This window comes from Myxine glutinosa, chromosome 7 (assembly GCF_964187855.1).
Source record: "Myxine glutinosa chromosome 7, kmMyxGlut1.1, whole genome shotgun sequence".
Classification (NCBI taxonomy): Eukaryota; Metazoa; Chordata; class Myxini; order Myxiniformes; family Myxinidae; genus Myxine; species Myxine glutinosa.
Genome location: NC_136267.1, coordinates 65066227 through 65085508, shown reverse-complemented (window position 1 = coordinate 65085508; position 19282 = coordinate 65066227). Strand labels below are relative to the sequence as shown.

General features: G+C 43.2%; 1 protein-coding gene and 1 non-coding gene across 6 annotated transcripts in view; one reads left to right on the top strand and one right to left on the bottom strand.

Moving 5' to 3' along the window:
- The window catches only part of PAN2 (poly(A) specific ribonuclease subunit PAN2), a 214842-nt gene extending 196416 nt beyond the window's left edge, over positions 1–18426 (bottom strand). For 3 of the 5 annotated variants that reach the window (XM_068122476.2, XM_068122481.2, XM_068122482.2), the window contains exons 1-2: positions 18353–18426; positions 14328–14445 (exon numbers count right to left, since the gene is read on the bottom strand). The gene's annotated coding sequence lies outside the window, so the exon portion shown is untranslated. Of the gene's footprint in view, positions 1–14327; positions 14446–14976; positions 15048–17134; positions 17222–18352 lie in introns of those variants that run through there. The other 2 variants (XM_068122478.2, XM_068122477.2) reach the window with 2 other exon arrangements.
- Positions 18427–18559: 133 nt separating this feature from the next.
- Positions 18560–18631, top strand: TRNAP-AGG (transfer RNA proline (anticodon AGG)). Its single transcript has one exon. It is a non-coding gene; the product is annotated as a tRNA-Pro (tRNA).
- The last annotated feature ends 651 nt before the right edge of the window (positions 18632–19282 follow it).

Genomic DNA, 19282 nt, shown 5'->3' with positions numbered 1-19282 from the left:
TTTTTGTTTTGTTTGTTTTTTTACCTCAGAAGAGATATCAACATTTAGCTCAGCGAATGTCAATCGCGGTGTCAGTATTTGATGAACTTATAAAGACTTAGTTCCAGATTTGTCAATGGCTGAGGTATATTAACAAACGAATAAAACAGATTTGGCAAAATTCCAACTTTTTTTTAAAAGATCGCATATTCACCCAGGGTTGTGAGAGGCCGAAGAAGAAGAAACCTCGCATGGGCTTCTCAGACCAAATAAATAATTCTGGTTCTGGCTCTGCGATATTCAGGTTTATTACTCCCGCCAGGGAGTAACGCATTCGATCGTGTCCGTCCGTGTGTGTGTGTGTGTGTGTGTGTGTGTGTTCGTATGTTCGTATGTCCGTGTGTTCATGAACAAGATATCTGGAAAAGTTCTGAACGGATTTGGATGAAAGTCGGTGGGATGATTGCCCTTGGGATAAGGAAAAATTGATTAGTTTTTGGTGAAGCTCAGGATATTATTCCGGATCCAGGAATTTTTTTTGGAAATTTTTTTGGGAAAGACTTTTTCTGTTTTACTGCATTAAAGCTTTTATTCTTATTCTTAAATGATGTTTTTCTTCTCTAATTCCAAGATATATCAAATAAATTTTCTGACAGTTAGGGCTTACTTTCTTTTTGTACACCGCACCTTTCCTATGCCATCTCCAGGCATTGCAAATCGTCATTGCTGGGCACCGAAGGGGGCTCGGCAGTGACGCACGCTGAAAGGGAGTACTCAGTTTTCACTCCGTTTGTTTGTTTTCTTGTTTTCTTGGTTGTCCGGGCGATATCTCAGCCATCCTTTGAGCGAGGAAGCTGAAATTTCGGCACAATAGTGAGCAAGTCCTTTGTCAAAAACGGTATTTTTTGTTTTTTGAATAATCAATTAATTGAGGAGTTATTTACTAATTATTAGCGTTTAATTAAGTACTTATTTAATTAATTAAATTTCCTTTCTCTTCTGACCATTAACTCAGGCACCTTTTGAGTTAGGAAGCTGATATTTGGACATGCCAATGACCAGGTGATTTGGCTGCAAAGGCTATTTTTGATTTATTAATTAATCAATTAATCGATTAATTATTTAATTATTCGATTAATGACAATTTTTTTATTTTTTTTTAAGTTACAGATTCTGATGAAATGGTGGTGGTTTATGTGTTCTCTGACCGAATTGATTAATAATTTAATTTTTTTATGATTATTATTTATTTATTTTCAGCGATTAATTAAGTACTTATTTTCTTTATCATTTGGCCAATATCTGATTTCGCCAAGTATTTGATCAGATAATTTTTAAAGTGATTTTTCACCATTGAGTTGCAGGGCTAAAATCGATAGATATCGATAAACACGATATCTCAAAAAAGTTATGAACGGATTTGGACGAAAATTGATGGCAGGTTGGGTGTGTGACAAGACAGAATCGACGCAATTTTGGTGAAGATGTGGATATGGATTCGGATACAAGTATTATTTAATTTCGTAAGTAATTCTTCACCATTGAGAGATCGAACCAAAAGCGATATATAACATTGTAGCGACCCATGGGTCCCCCAAAGCTCGAGACCAGCAACAGAATCTCCTGGCCCAAGCCGGTGACGTAACCGGCGGCCAAACCGCGACGCCGAGGTTATAATCCATTGCACCTGTCGGTCACATGACCACCAAAGCGTGCCTCGCCTGAGAGGCGGGGCTTTGGTTCTGATGTATGCTTTTTGGTTTGGATATATATATGCGAACCCGATAAACGGGTTTCCAGAGTTCCCGAGATGATTATACAATAAACATCTTCTCGGACGAGTTTGTGTCTTGTCCGTCACTTCGTCCGTCTCAAGCAGGAGCGCTGCTCCTTCACTGGTGACCCCGAGTTTACGACACGCGATGGACACGGCAGTGTCCCTCAAACTGCCCACTTTCTGGGAAGCACATGCCGCCGTCTGGTTCGCTCAGGCGGACTCCCAGTTCGCCCTGCGTGGCATTACGGAGGACACCACGAAACACCATTACGTGGTCGCCGCGCTCGGCTCCGTGACCGCCGCCCGCTGCCTGAGCCTCCTCCAGAGCCCGCCCGCTGACGGCAAGTACGACGCCATCAAGGCACTTCTTCTGGGCGCTTTCGCCCTCTCCCCGGCTGAACGCGCACGACGCCTGCTCGACCTTCCTGAGCTCGGCGATACGCGCCCGTCCGAACGTATGGACTACATGCTCGCGTTGCTCGGCGAGCATCCCTCGGATTTCCTTTTCCAAGAGCTTTTTCTCCGCCAGCTCCCGACCCAGGTCCGGGTCGCCCTGGCAAGCACGACCATCACGAACCCCCCGCGACCTCGCCAGGGAGGCCGACAAGATCGATTCGGCAAGCCAGCTCGTCGGAGCGGCGAGCCAGCTCGTCGGGGTGGCTGCCGGGAGCCCGCCGCCGCCCAGTCAGCGCCCGCGGCGCGGTTTCCCACCCACCCGCCCGACGCCCGCGACGCAGCTTCCTTCCCGGAGGCTGCCGGGCCGGCGCGACTGGCAGCGGCGACGCCGCATCACCCGGTCCCGACGCGTCGACCGGAGCCCCCGCCAGACCCGGCCTGGTGTTATTTCCACGCCAGGTTCGGGCGGCAGGCCCGATCATGTCGACCCCCGTGCACGTTCGGCAAGTCGGGAAACGGTCGGGCCGGCGCTCACTACCAGCCATGAGCGCCGGCCGTTCCGGAAACCTGCTATTCATCGCGGACCAAGCGTCGGGGCGGCGTTTTCTCTGCGACACCGGCGCTCAGCTGAGCGTCATTTTTGCTTTGGCGGACAGGTGGGCCGCCATTTGCGGCCCCTCCTTAATCGCGGCCAACGGCTCCGCCATCCGCACCTTTGGCCCACGCACCATCGCCCTCCGCTTCGGCAGCCAGCTCTTTCGCTGGGAGTTCGTGACGGCGGACGTCCCCATGGCTTTGCTCGGGGCCGATTTCCTTTGCGCCCATGGGCTGCTGGTCGACGTTAAACGTCGGCGTCTCGTCAACGCCGAAACTTTCAGCTCGCTGGCGTGCGCCTTGAGCCGTTCCGCGCCCACCGAGCTTTCCTGCGTCCTCCCGTTGGCAGACGACTTCGCGCGTCTCCTCGCGGAGTTCCCGGCCCTCACGCGACCGACGTTTTCGGCCGTCGCGGTGCGTCACGGCATTGAGCATCACATTCCCACTACGGGCCCGCCAGTGTACGCCCGAGCTCGCCGTCTCGACCCAGCCAAACTCGCCGTCGCCAAGGCCGAGTTCGCCGCGCTGGAGCGCCTCGGCATCGTGCGGCGCTCCGACAGCGCCTGGGCCTCGCCGCTGCACATCGTCCCAAAGCCGGGGGGCGGATGGCGGCCATGCGGCGACTACTGCCGCCTCAACGACGCCACTACCCCCGACGGGTACCCCGTCCCGCACATCCAGGATTTTTCCGCCCGGTTGGCGGGGCGGACCATTTTTTCAAAAGTGGACCTGATTCGGGGGTACCACCAGGTGCCCGTCCGCCCGGCCGACATCCCGAAGACGGCCGTTATTACACCTTTCGGCCTCTTCGAATTCCTCCGGATGCCCTTCGGCCTCAAAAACACGGCACAGGCGTTCCAGCGCCTGATGGACGGCGTGCTGCGCGACTTGCCGTTCCTCTTTACCTACCTGGACGACATCCTCGTCGCCAGCACGTCCAGAGCTGAGCACCTCCTCCACCTCCGGACGCTGTTCGGCCGCCTCAGCGAGCACGGCTTGATCGTCAACCCGGCCAAATGTCACTTTGGTGCGGCGACGATCGACTTTTTGGGCCACCACATCACCCGGAACGGCGCCGTACCGCTACCGTCCAAAGTCGAGGCCATCGCCGCTTTCCCGCGCCCCCGCTCCGTCAAGGCGCTGCAGGAGATCCTTGGGATGGTGAACTTTTACCACTGCTTCGTGCCCCGAGCTGCGCAACTCATGCGGCCCTTGTACACCGCCCTCCGTGGCCAGCCGGCGAAGCGCGACGTCATCTGGTCCACGAACATGGACGCTGCTTTCACCGGCGCGAAACGGGCCCTCGCCAACGCCACGCTGCTGGCCCACCCGGTACCCCATGCTCCCATCGCCCTCACCACGGACGCCTCCGACTACGCCGTGGGCGCGGTTCATGAGCAATGGGTAAACGGGGCCTGGCAGCCGCTCGCGTTCTTCAGCCGGCAACTCCTGCCCAACGAGTCGAAGTACAGCACTTTCGACCGCGAGCTCCTCGGGCTGTACCTGGCCGTCCGCCATTTTCGCCACCTCCTGGAGGGCCGCCCATTCACGGCCTTTGTCGACCACAAGCCATTGATTTTCGCCATGGCAAAGGTCACGGAGCCGTGGTCGGCCCGCCAGCAGCGCCACCTCTCTGCCGTGTCGGAATACACCACGGACATCCGGCACGTCGCCGGAAAGGACAACGCCGTGGCCGACTGCCTTTCTCGAGCCGGCGCCAACACCGTCCACCTCGGCGTCGATTTCGCCCTGATGGCGACGGACTAGGCCATCGACGGCACGGTGCAGGCGCTCCGGGTGGCGGACACAGGCCTCCGCTTGGCTGACGTCCCCTTCGCGGACACGGTCCTGCTTTGTGACGTCTCCCAAGGCCGACCTCGCCCTGTTGTGCCGGTCACTTGGCGGCGGCGCATTTTTGCTTCGCTCCACGGCCTCTCACACCCGGGCCGGAAGGCGTCCCAGAGGCTGGTGTCGGCACGTTTCATCTGGCACGGGTTGCGACGAGACGTCCGCGACTGGGCCAACGCCTGCACACCCTGCCAGCGGGCCAAGGTCCACCGTCACCCCCAGGCTCCGCTGGCTCCTTTCACCGTGCCCGAGCGACGTTTCGACCACGTCCACATGGACCTGGTGGGTCCCCTACCCCCATCGCAGGGGTTCACCCACCTGCTTACCATGGTGGACAGGACCACCAGGTGGCCGGAGGCCGTGCCCCTTGCCTCCAGCACCACCGCCGACGTGGCCCAGGCGTTCATCGCCACCTGGGTCGCGCGTTTCGGCGCACCGGCGGACATCTCGTCGGATCGCGGCCCACAGTTCACGTCCGAACTGTGGGGCGCGGTCGCCCGCACGTTGGGCGTTGCCCTGCACCGCACCACGGCCTACCACCCCCAGGCCAACGGGTTGTGCGAGCGGTTCCACCACTCCATGAAGGCCGCACTCATGGCCGGCCTCCAGGACGACGGCTGGGCCGACCGGCTCCCGTGGGTCCTTTTGGGCCTCCGCACGGCTCCAAAGGAGGACCTCCAGGCGTCCACCGCCGAGCTGGTGTACGGCCAGGCCCTCCGCGTCCCGGGCGAGTTCGTGCCCGACGCCACCAGCCCCTGGTCCACTGCGCGCCAGCGCATGGACTTCCAGGAGGCCGCCCAACGTTTCGCCCCGGTGCCCACGTCCCGCCACTTCGACCCCCAATCCTACGTCCCCCCAGCACTCCGTATGGCGGAGTACATCTTTGTGCGCCACGACACGCACCGGGGGCCGCTCCGGCCACCATACGACGGACCCTTCCGGGTCCTACGACGGGACAACAAGTCCTTCGTCGTCAGCATCGGTGGCCGGGCGGACCGGATTTCGGTGGACCGCCTCAAGCCGGCCCACATGGACGTCGGCCAGCCGCCACGGCTGGCTCTCCCACTGCGGCGCGGCCGCCCCCCGTCCACTGCACCCCCTGTCCGGCCACCCGCCACTACACCGGACCCCCCCCCCCCCCCCCCCCCGCGACCAGCCAGGGGTCGTTTCGGTCGGGTCATCCGGACCCCCCTCAGGTTGACCTTCCTGGACCAAGTCGATTCTGGGGGGGCGTGTGTAGCGACCCATGGGTCCCCCAAAGCTCGAGACCAGCAACAGAATCTCCTGGCCCAAGCCAGTGACGTAACCGGCGGCCAAACCGTGGCGCCGAGGTTATAATCCTTTGCACCTGTCGGTCACATGACCACCAAAGCGTGCCACGCCTGAGAGGCGTGGCTTTGGTTCTGATGTATGCTTTTTGGTTTGGATATATATATGCGAACCCGATAAACGGGTTTCCAGAGTTCCCGAGATGATTATACAATAAGCATCTTCTCGGACGAGTTTGTGTCTTGTCCGTCACTTCGTCCGTCTCAAGCAGGAGCGCTGCTCCTTCAACATGATATTAAAAAAATTATGGATGAGTTATGACTAAACGAGGTGGATGCGTTGGTTCCTTGACAAGAACAAGCCGATTCGATTTTGGTTCAGGTCCGAATCCAGATCTGGTCTATCAGTGCGTACAAACAAACTGTTTAGCCTGGCGGGGGTCGTTCTACCAAGTGCCGTTCTCGTTCACCATATTTTGGCTAACGCAGCCTTCGGCTCAGGCATTAAACATGGAAACGCAAATCGATTACAACCTGCCCCGGGCGAGGCAAAACGCTGATGCACATGACGCCGGAAAGGACGTTAATGACACCACCCAGTCGTAGCCATGGTGAAGCTCGTCACTCTCGTGACTGAAACACGCGAGGATATTGTGGGAAATGGTGAGACTGCAGCCAAGACGCAGGCTTGTCATCGACTACGGAAAAGGGGTTTCCTGCAATAAGTGTCTTCAATTAGGTAAATTTATTTCACCTTAACAGTTGATGAAGCACACCTGTAAAGACATCACGATACACCTTCACGTCAGAAATGCTTTTTTTCATAGGCCTACGCATTCACGTCAGAAATGTTTTTTTTAATAGGCCAACACATTCACCTCAGAAATGTTTTTTTTTATAGGCCAACACATTCACCTCAGAAATGTTTTTTTTTAATCGGCCTACATATTCACCTCAGAAATGTTTTTTTTTATAGGCCAACACATTCACCTCAGAAATGTTTTTTTTTATCGGCCTACATATTCACCTCAGAAATGTTTTTTTTTATAGGCCAACACATTCACCTCAGAAATGTTTTTTTTTATTGGCCTACACATTCACCTCAGAAATGTTTTTTTATATAGGCCTACACATTCACCTCAGAAATGTTTTTTTTTATAGGCCTACACATTCACGTCAGAAATGTTTTTTTATATAGGCCTACACATTCACGTCAGAAATGCTTTTTTATATAGGCCTACACATTCACGTCAGAAATGTTTTTTTTTATAGGCCTACACATTCACGTCAGAAATGCTTTTTTATATAGGCCTACACATTCACGTCAGAAATGTTTTTTTTATGGGCCTACACATTCACCTCAGAAATGTTTTTTTTTTATAGGCCTACACATTCACGTCAGAAATGCTTTTTTATATAGGCCTACACATTCACGTCAGAAATGTTTTTTTTTATAGGCCTACACATTCACGTCAGAAATGCTTTTTTATATAGGCTTACACATTCACGTCAGAAATGTTTTTTTTATGGGCCTACACATTCACGTCAGAAATGTTTTTTTTATAGGCCTACACATTCACGTCAGAAATGTTTTTTTATATAGGCCTACACATTCACGTCAGAAATGCTTTTTTATATAGGCCTACACATTCACGTCAGAAATGTTTTTTTTATAGGCCTACACATTCACGTCAGAAATGTTTTTTTATAGGCCTACACATTCACGTCAGAAATGTTTTTTTTATAGGCCTACATATTCACGTCAGAAATGTTTTTTTTATCGGCCTACACATTCACGTCAGAAATGTTTTTTTATATAGGCCTACACATTCACGTCAGAAATGTTTTTTTATATAGGCCTACACATTCACGTCAGAAATGCTTTTTTATATAGGCCTACACATTCACGTCAGAAATGTTTTTTTATATAGGCCTACACATTCACGTCAGAAATGTTTTTTTTTATAGGCCTACACATTCACGTCAGAAATGCTTTTTTATATAGGCCTACACATTCACGTCAGAAATGTTTTTTTTATAGGCCTACACATTCACGTCAGAAATGTTTTTTTATATAGGCCAACACATTCACGTCAGAAATGCTTTTTTATATAGGCCGACACATTCACGTCAGAAATGTTTTTTTATATAGGCCTACATATTCACGTCAGAAATTTTTTTTTATAGGCCTACACATTCACGTCAGAAATGCTTTTTTATATAGGCCTACACATTCACGTCAGAAATGTTTTTTTTTATAGGCCTACACATTCACGTCAGAAATGCTTTTTTATATAGGCTTACACATTCACGTCAGAAATGTTTTTTTTATGGGCCTACACATTCACCTCAGAAATGTTTTTTTTTAATAGGCCTACATATTCACGTCAGAAATGCTTTTTTTTATAGGCCTACACATTCACGTCAGAAATGTTTTTTTATATAGGCCTACACATTCACGTCAGAAATGCTTTTTTATATAGGCCCACACATTCACGTCAGAAATGTTTTTTTATATAGGCCTACACATTCACGTCAGAAATGTTTTTTTATATAGGCCTACACATTCACGTCAGAAATGTTTTTTTATATAGGCCTACACATTCACGTCAGAAATGTTTTTTTTATAGGGCTACATATTCACGTCAGAAATGTTTTTTTTATAGGCCTACACATTCACGTCAGAAATGTTTTTTATATAGGCCTACACATTCACGTCAGAAATGTTTTTTTATATAGGCCTACACATTCACGTCAGAAATGTTTTTTTATATAGGCCTACATATTCACGTCAGAAATGTTTTTTTTATAGGCCTACACATTCACGTCAGAAATGCTTTTTTATATAGGCCTACACATTCACGTCAGAAATGTTTTTTTTATAGGCCTACATATTCACGTCAGAAATGTTTTTTATATAGGCCTACACATTCACGTCAGAAATGTTTTTTATATAGGCCTACATATTCACGTCAGAAATGTTTTTTTATAGGCCTACATATTCACGTCAGAAATGTTTTTTTTATAGGCCTACACATTCACGTCAGAAATGTTTTTTATATAGGCCTACATATTCACGTCAGAAATGTTTTTTTATAGGCCTACATATTCACGTCAGAAATGTTTTTTTATAGGCCTACACATTCACGTCAGAAATGTTTTTTATATAGGCCTACACATTCACGTCAGAAATGCTTTTTTATATAGGCCTACATATTCACGTCAGAAATGCTTTTTTTATAAGCCTACACATTCACGTCAGAAATGCTTTTTTATGGGCCTACACATTCACCTCAGAAATGCTTTTTTATATAGGCCTACACATTCACGTCAGAAATGTTTTTTTTATAGGCCTACACATTCACGTCAGAAATGTTTTTTTTATAGGCCTACACATTCACGTCAGAAATGTTTTTTTTATAGGCCTACATATTCACGTCAGAAATGTTTTTTTTATCGGCCTACACATTCACGTCAGAAATGTTTTTTTATATAGGCCTACACATTCACGTCAGAAATGTTTTTTTATATAGGCCTACACATTCACGTCAGAAATGCTTTTTTATATAGGCCTACACATTCACGTCAGAAATGTTTTTTTATAGAGGCCTACACATTCACGTCAGAAATGTTTTTTTTTATAGGCCTACACATTCACGTCAGAAATGCTTTTTTATATAGGCCTACACATTCACGTCAGAAATGTTTTTTTTATAGGCCTACACATTCACGTCAGAAATGTTTTTTTATATAGGCCTACACATTCACGTCAGAAATGCTTTTTTATATAGGCCGACACATTCACGTCAGAAATGTTTTTTTAATAGGCCTACACATTCACGTCAGAAATGTTTTTTATATAGGCCTACATATTCACGTCAGAAATGTTTTTTTATAGGCCTACATATTCACGTCAGAAATGTTTTTTTATAGGCCTACACATTCACGTCAGAAATGTTTTTTATATAGGCCTACACATTCACGTCAGAAATGCTTTTTTATATAGGCCTACATATTCACGTCAGAAATGCTTTTTTTATAAGCCTACACATTCACGTCAGAAATGCTTTTTTATGGGCCTACACATTCACCTCAGAAATGCTTTTTTATATAGGCCTACACATTCACGTCAGAAATGTTTTTTTTATAGGCCTACACATTCACGTCAGAAATGTTTTTTTATAGGCCTACACATTCACGTCAGAAATGTTTTTTTTATAGGCCTACATATTCACGTCAGAAATGTTTTTTTTATCGGCCTACACATTCACGTCAGAAATGTTTTTTTATATAGGCCTACATATTCACGTCAGAAATGTTTTTTTTATAGGCCTACACATTCACGTCAGAAATGCTTTTTTATATAGGCCTACACATTCACGTCAGAAATGTTTTTTTTTATAGGCCTACACATTCACGTCAGAAATGCTTTTTTATATAGGCTTACACATTCACGTCAGAAATGTTTTTTTTATGGGCCTACACATTCACCTCAGAAATGTTTTTTTTTTATAGGCCTACATATTCACGTCAGAAATGCTTTTTTTTATAGGCCTACACATTCACGTCAGAAATGTTTTTTTATATAGGCCTACACATTCACGTCAGAAATGCTTTTTTATATAGGCCCACACATTCACGTCAGAAATGTTTTTTTATATAGGCCTACACATTCACGTCAGAAATGTTTTTTTATATAGGCCTACACATTCACGTCAGAAATGCTTTTTTATATAGACCTACACATTCACGTCAGAAATGTTTTTTTTATAGGGCTACATATTCACGTCAGAAATGTTTTTTTTATAGGCCTACACATTCACGTCAGAAATGTTTTTTATATAGGCCTACACATTCACGTCAGAAATGTTTTTTTATATAGGCCTACACATTCATGTCAGAAATGTTTTTTTATATAGGCCTACATATTCACGTCAGAAATGCTTTTTTATATAGGCCTACACATTCACGTCAGAAATGTTTTTTTTATAGGCCTACACATTCACGTCAGAAATGCTTTTTTATATAGGCCTACATATTCACGTCAGAAATGTTTTTTTTATAGGCCTACACATTCACGTCAGAAATGTTTTTTATATAGGCCTACACATTCACGTCAGAAATGCTTTTTTATATAGGCCTACACATTCACGTCAGAAATGTTTTTTTTATAGGCCTACACATTCACGTCAGAAATGTTTTTTATATAGGCCTACACATTCACGTCAGAAATGTTTTTTTTATAGGCCTACACATTCACGTCAGAAATGTTTTTTATATAGGCCTACACATTCACGTCAGAAATGTTTTTTTTATAGGCCTACATATTCACGTCAGAAATGTTTTTTTTATAGGCCTACACATTCACGTCAGAAATGTTTTTTTATATAGGCCTACACATTCACGTCAGAAATGTTTTTTATATAGGCCTACATATTCACGTCAGAAATGTTTTTTTATAGGCCTACATATTCACGTCAGAAATGTTTTTTTATAGGCCTACATATTCACGTCAGAAATGTTTTTTTTATAGGCCTACACATTCACGTCAGAAATGTTTTTTATATAGGCCTACACATTCACATCAGAAATGTTTTTTTATAGGCCTACATATTCACGTCAGAAATGTTTTTTTATAGGCCTACACATTCACGTCAGAAATGTTTTTTATATAGGCCTACACATTCACGTCAGAAATGCTTTTTTTATATAGGCCTACACATTCACGTCAGAAATGTTTTTTATATAGGCCTACATATTCACGTCAGAAATGTTTTTTTATAGGCCTACATATTCACGTCAGAAATGTTTTTTTATAGGCCTACATATTCACGTCAGAAATGTTTTTTTTATAGGCCTACACATTCACGTCAGAAATGTTTTTTATATAGGCCTACACATTCACGTCAGAAATGTTTTTTTATAGGCCTACATATTCACGTCAGAAATGTTTTTTTATAGGCCTACACATTCACGTCAGAAATGTTTTTTATATAGGCCTACACATTCACGTCAGAAATGTTTTTTTATAGGCCTACATATTCACGTCAGAAATGCTTTTTTATATAGGCCTACATATTCACGTCAGAAATGCTTTTTTATATAGGCCTACACATTCACGTCAGAAATGTTTTTTTATAGGCCTACATATTCACGTCAGAAATGCTTTTTTATATAGGCCTACATATTCACGTCAGAAATGCTTTTTTATATAGGCCTACACATTCACGTCAGAAATGTTTTTTTATAGGCCTACACATTCACGTCAGAAATGCTTTTTTATATAGGCCTACACATTCACGTCAGAAATGCTTTTTATATAGGCCTACACATTCACGTCAGAAATGCTTTTTTATATAGGCCTACATATTCACGTCAGAAATGCTTTTTTTATAAGCCTACACATTCACGTCAGAAATGCTTTTTTTATATAGGCCTACACATTCACGTCAGAAATGCTTTTTATATAGGCCTACACATTCACGTCAGAAATGCTTTTTTATATAGGCCTACACATTCACGTCAGAAATGTTTTTTATATAGGCCTACATATTCACGTCAGAAATGCTTTTTTTATAAGCCTACACATTCACGTCAGAAATGCTTTTTTATGGGCCTACACATTCACCTCAGAAATGCTTCACATTCACATTCTCTTCTGACCATTAACTCAGGCACCTTTTGAGTTAGAAAGCTGATATTTGGACATGCCAATGACCAGGTGATTTGGCTGCAAAGGCTATTTTTGATTTATTAATCAATTAATCAATTCATCGATTAATTATTTAATTATTCGATTAATGACAAAAAAAAATTTTTTTTTTTAAGTTACAGATTCTGATGAAATTGTGGTGGTTTATGTGTTCTCTGACCGAATTGATTAATAATTTAATTTTTTTATGATTATTATTTATTTATTTTCATTATTAATCATTTATTTATCTTCTTTCTCATTTGGCCAATATCTCAGGCACCTTTTGAGCTCAGAAGCTAATATTTGTACATGAGTGACCAAGTGATGTGGCTATCAAGGATATTTTTGATTTATTGATTAATCAATTAATCAATGAATCGATTAATTATTTAATTATTCGATTAATTACTAAAAAAATAAAAAAATTCCCAGTTACAGATTCTGATGAAATGGTGGTGGTTTATGTGTTCTGTGACCGAATTGATTAATAATTTAATTTTTTAATGATTATTATTTGTTTATTTTCATTATTAATCATTTATTTATTTTCTTTCTCATTTGGCCAATATCTCAGGCACCTTTTGAGCTCAGAAGCTAATATTTGGACATGAGTGACCAGGTGATGTGGCTATCAAGGATATTTTTGATTTATTGATTAATCAATGAATCGATTAATTAGTTTAAAAAAAAAAAATTCCCCAGTTACAGATTCTGATTAAATGGTGGTGGTTTATGTGTTCTGTGACCGAATTGATTGATAATTTAATTTTTTAATGATTATTATTTGTTTATTTTCATTATTAATCATTTATTTATTTTCTTTCTCATTTGGCCAATATCTCAGGCACCTTTTGAGCTCGGAAGCTAATATTTGGACATGAGTGACCAGGTGATGTGGCTATCAAGGATATTTTTGATTTATTGATTAATCAATGAATCGATTAATTAGTTTAAAAAAAAAAAATTCCCCAGTTACAGATTCTGATTAAATGGTGGTGGTTTATGTGTTCTGTGACCGAATTGATTGATAATTTAATTTTTTAATGATTATTTATTTATTTTCATTATTAATCATTTATTTATTTTCTTTCTCATTTGGCCAATATCTCGGGCACCTTTTGAGCTGGGAAGCTAATATTTGGACATGACAGTGACCAAGTGATGTGGCTATCAAGGATATTTTTGATTTATTGATTAATCATTTAATCGATTAATTATTTATTGGTGAATCAATTAATTATTTAATTTTTTATTAATGACTTATTTAATTAAATTTCTAAAAGATACATCTTCGGATGAAGCACGAGTGGTTTAGTTATGCTATTAGCCAATTGATTAAGAAAATTTGTGATAATCTTTTATTGATTTTAATTCTACAATTAATCAATCAATTAGCGTACACCTCTCCCTCCCAATGCAGCCTCGATGAGGTGCACTGCGGTATTGCCGGGCGCCATAGGCGCCCCGGCAATGCCGCGCTGTAGGATATTTAATTATTTGGCATGGGGGCGGTGTACTTTGAATGTATCTGTACTTGTTCATTTATTGTTTTGGGGAGAGAGGATGTTAAACAAAACGTATTATTCCAACTAAACCCACGGCGGGAGTATGCGCTCTACTGAATGGCGTTCTAGTTTTATACAGTATCAGTGGCAAGTACGTCGGTGATGCCGAAGCAGCTTATTGACAAGGATTATATGAGGTGGTTTGTCATTTCCTTCCTGGTAGCATTTAGGGCTGGAATTTGACAAGGGTGCCGACAATAGCTCACCTGCTCTTTGCGATGGATAACGTGAGACCTTCAACGTCCACCAGCTAATACCAGCAGATGGGATGCCCAGTTTAACGTCCATCCAAGGGAAGGTACACACATCGGTGAATCACCCTGCCTGTGAAACACCAGGATGACAGTTTAGAGCCGGGACGACATTCAGACCCAAGATAGACAGCTTAGAGGTCACAGTTTTATTCAAATTATTTTATACAGTATCAGTGGCAAGTGGTGAACGTAGTTTCTCAAAGCTCAACTTACATATGCTCTACAATGTTGGAAAAGAGACTAGTTGACTTGGCAACTATATCAATTGAACATGCCCAGGCATCAGCACTTGATCTGGTTGAATGTGACAAAATTTGCAAAGGAAAATGCACGCAAAGTGAGATTTTTATGTGTCTGAAATTGAAACTTTTATGAGACGTTTTTAACTCTTTGTCTGGTTTTTTGTTTGTTTCTCTGTCTGACCAAGTGTGTGTAAATCGAAAGCCAACCTGACAACCCGAGCTCACTGTAGGCGATAATAATTTCCAATAAATAAGCCTGGTGTTGGCTTAACGGTTAAGGTGGCTGGCTTAGTGTTTTAGGGTCTTCAGTTTGAGCCCCTGTCGTGCCGTTGAAATAATACAAGGAGTGTTGACTCAACCTGTCATTCTTCCGAGGTCCGCAAAAATGAGTACCAGCTTACTGGTAACAGGGCACTGCATTAGTGGCATAGCCACATTCCCAGCAATGATGCATCCAGCATCCAAAGGCTGCATACGAAATAACATTTTCAACATTTCTGAGTTCATGTTTATAAATAGTAAACAAATGAGATTGTTCTTTCACTGCACTCAGCAGTCAATAACAAAATGGAATGAAATTGTTCAATGTAGTTTCGCACTACCTCTTGGTGTGATGTAACTTCAAGCATTTTAAACAAGCGTTACGCCTAGGTCCCCCGTCGGTGAAGTGATGCGAGTTGACAAAGTGGAAGACGCAAGGCGACCATCTTGGATTTTGACGTGGCGACCCAATTTTCAATAGCGTTCTTCCTTATGCGTAGCTACACCCACACACCAGATTAGAAGTTAGTAGTTCGTTTATTTTTCAAGATATTTCGCTCACAAGGTTCAGACATATATATGGTGGTGGCCATCTTGGATTTTGACGTGGCGACCCAATTTTCAATAGCATTCTTGCTTATGCCTCGATACACCCACACACCGGATTAGAAGTTAGTATTTCATTTATTTTTCAAGATATTCTCCTCACAAGGTTCAGACATTTACTTTTCAAGATATCGCGCTCACAAGGTTTAGATATGGTGACAGCCATCTTGGATTTTGACGTGGCGACCTAATTTTCAATAGGGTTCTTCCATATGCCTAGTTGCACCCACACACCAAATTAGAATTCGGTCCTTCGCTTACTTTTATAAAGATATTTCAGTGCACGTACGCACGCACGCACGCACGCACGGAGGGGAAAACCATAGTCCCCCTTTCGCTCCACGGTGCGACGGGGACAACAATTGATGATTAATTTATGACGTCAATAGCTGAAGTACTCAACGTTGCTTGGGGAAATTCAATGAAATACTTATGTATTTAAATATTTCCTGCATGACAAATTGGGGAATGTTGGCCTTATGGTTTCATATTAATTACCAATCTTAAGTATTGCAAAATGTGCTTGGATTGTTTTCTCTTATTTAAACACCTATTCATTAATTATTTTTTTTTAATACAGCAAATCACAACAACTTCAACATACGATCTTCACAAAACATTACTCGATCGCTCCCAGGAAAAACCCAGGCAGCATATAAGCAACATCCTCACTCGAGGCCTGAACATGGAGGTGTTATAATAAAACTGTGCAAAGCAATATTGTTAATAGCAGGCGCACATGTAAACACCATAGTAATTAAATTTGTGTTGTCGACAACAAATCACTCCAACCTCAACATACGATCTTCACAAAACATATTACTTGATTGCTCCAAGCGAAAATAACCCAGGCAGTGTATAAAGACAAGACCCGATCGACACCTGAAGGCCAATTATCTGGTTTTAGCCGGGGTGTTTTTTTAAATCTAAACACAGCCCTCGAACCTCCCCTGGATGAGAGGATGCCATGCAAAGTTTGGTCGCACTGATTCCTGCAGGGTCCGAATGCATAAATGAACAAACAAACAAACAAGAAGACGTCATGCAGAGCACGATACTTGCAAAATCCACCCCCCCCCCGCCAAAAGATTGCAATTGATCCAGCAAATTGTCCATTTCATCAAAATCAAAATTGACGATCTTGATCAAAGCTCGGGTCAATAGGATGAAAAGTGATGATTTATAGATGAAAATTGATGATTTTAGAAGTTTGACGTAGAGTTGACCTTTGACCTTTTGACCTCAAAAATAGTTGGTTTCCCAATTCGTGAACACTATGCAAATGCTGTAAAATTTTCAAGTCAATCGGATGAAAATTGGTGATTTTTCATATGAAAATTGATGATTTTGGAAGTTTGATCTTGAGTTGACCTTTGACCTTTTGACCTCAAAAATAGTTGGTTTCCCAATTCGTGAGCACTATGCAAATGCTGTAAAATTTTCAAGTCAATCGGACTAAAAATGGCGATTTTAGAAATTTGACCTCCAGATGACCTTTGACCTCAAAATCAATGGGCTTCTCAATTGTGAGGACCTCTACAACTTGGTGAAGTTTCGTGAAGATCGGTTGAAAATTATGAGCTGTAGGCGACTGACATACAGACAGAAACGACAGACAGACAGAATAACGCACAAGACCAAGCAATATACCTGAAAAAATCTTCGATTTTGCAAGTGACAGGCAAACGTTCTTCTTTATATATTAGATAATTCATAACTCCACAAACACGTCCCACCACTTGACCAGTTAAAATGAAGACACTCGTGCCACAAGCTGATCCACTCGGTGAGTATTTTCGGTGCAGTGCTCAACTCTCAAAAGAGCACAAGGACTGGGGCCACCAACACCTCAACACTTTGTCGAAGTGGAGCACAACTCTCACAGAGTTCCGTGAACAGACTCCTTCAAATGACTCAAAAACAGTGGAGAAAAGCTCTCAAGGAGCAGCAGCAAGTTCCACATTAATCAGCCATTTCCAGGCTCTCAACATTTTCCCTTTGCTATTATTTCAGCCTTCAACTGGAGACTATTCCTTCCTCTTATCCCATCAACTCCACAAGCATTTCTAATCCCATTCCCAAATAGAGTCGAGCAATTACAAAAGTTCAAGCCAAAGACAAAAGTCCAAAACAAATGGTTGTTGCAATAAAAGTGCATTAATTTAATTAATTAATTATTTTGCCATTTAAATAAATAATAATAATGACAATTGCAGATTTTTTCCCTTTTGGGTGGGGGTTTAAAATTATTTTTTACATGTTTTTCTTATCTTAATTCAGTAAACGTATCCTACGATGAAGATATATCACATGTCGCGACGATTTTAGCAGAACTCAAAACGAGAGGTGTATTGCACGACAAAAGTGGCGGAGTTCAGGAAGTGACGTGCGACGTCGGTTTTAGTGTCTTTGAAAAACGTGACGAGACCACGGCCCGGCTTTCGAATTTCGTGTCAGACGTCACTTATGACGTGACGTCAATCAATTGGAAACACGCAGTTAGCGCAAATGAATGTCAACATGTGCAAAATGGCCCATTCGAAGAGTCGGCCGACGTCACGTTCCCTCCAAAAGGTCAAACTACCCCGATGTAACTTCCTGACCCCTCGTTAATGTTCGGGAATGGAATGATTTGGTATTTTTCACACCGAGGGAAGATTAAGGGCGAATCGGTGATCGTCTTTTGGAGAGAGCTGGCCAAATAATTAGGCCCGAGGCGGAAGCGGAGCCGGACGAGGTCATTGTCTTAACAAAGAAATAACTGTCACGTAGCAACGCAGTGCACGTACAATTGCAGCGAAACTGATGTAAAGAGGAATTCTTCTGCTAGTTACAATTAACTTCAAATTTTAACCAAGCATACGGTACCAGCCAACAGAGCAAGGCCGCAGGAGCAAGACTTCCCGGCATGCCTAGCGAACATATCGCACTCACTTTACTTCCTAATTTCCTTTAAAACACCACGAGTAATTTCCCCGCCAAATGAGGATGAACCAGTTTAATATTCAAAAAAATTACCTCCACGGATCGTGATAATTCCAATAGAAGAAAATTTAGGAATTCTGTATTGTAACCGGCTCGTTGGTCTAGGGGTATGATTCTCGCTTAGGGTGCGAGAGGTCCCGGGTTCAAATCCCGGACGAGCCCATATTTTATTACAATCCAAGCTATCGGACCTGTCGACCAGGTGCTGCTCAATTGTTCACATATTTCGTTTGGAACGCATTTCACCTCAACGAAATCTCGAATCATGACGTCAACGTTTTTCTTGCATTCATCACACAGCTCATGAATGATTGACCAATCATTGGTGCTGTTTGGTGCTCTTGAGATGTGCCATAAAATGGGGGGAATAGGGACAGCAAGGTGAATAGGGACACAAACTGAAAAAAAGTTCGGAAAGTTTTCGCTGAAAATTGATAACCATTCTGATTTGTTGATATTTGGGTTGAAAGTGTTGTCTTGTTTTTAAAAAAAAGCAACTTATAGTCCCTATTAACCCCATATATGGGTTAAATAGGAATAAATAGGATTTTTATGGCTGACCCTATTCACCCCGTTTTACGGGTGAATCGGGACAGTCACTAATACAAAAAAATAATAATCAAGAAACAATCCTGATTTTCCAACTTATTGCTAAATTGATAGCTCAGATGGATGCACATAATACGCACCCATAATATAAACCACGGTGCCAATGAAAAAAAAAATGGGATAAAAAGTTTCTCCAAACTGTCCCTGTTTCTTGATTATTATTAGTTTGTATTAGTGACTGTCCCTTTTCACCTGTAAAACGGG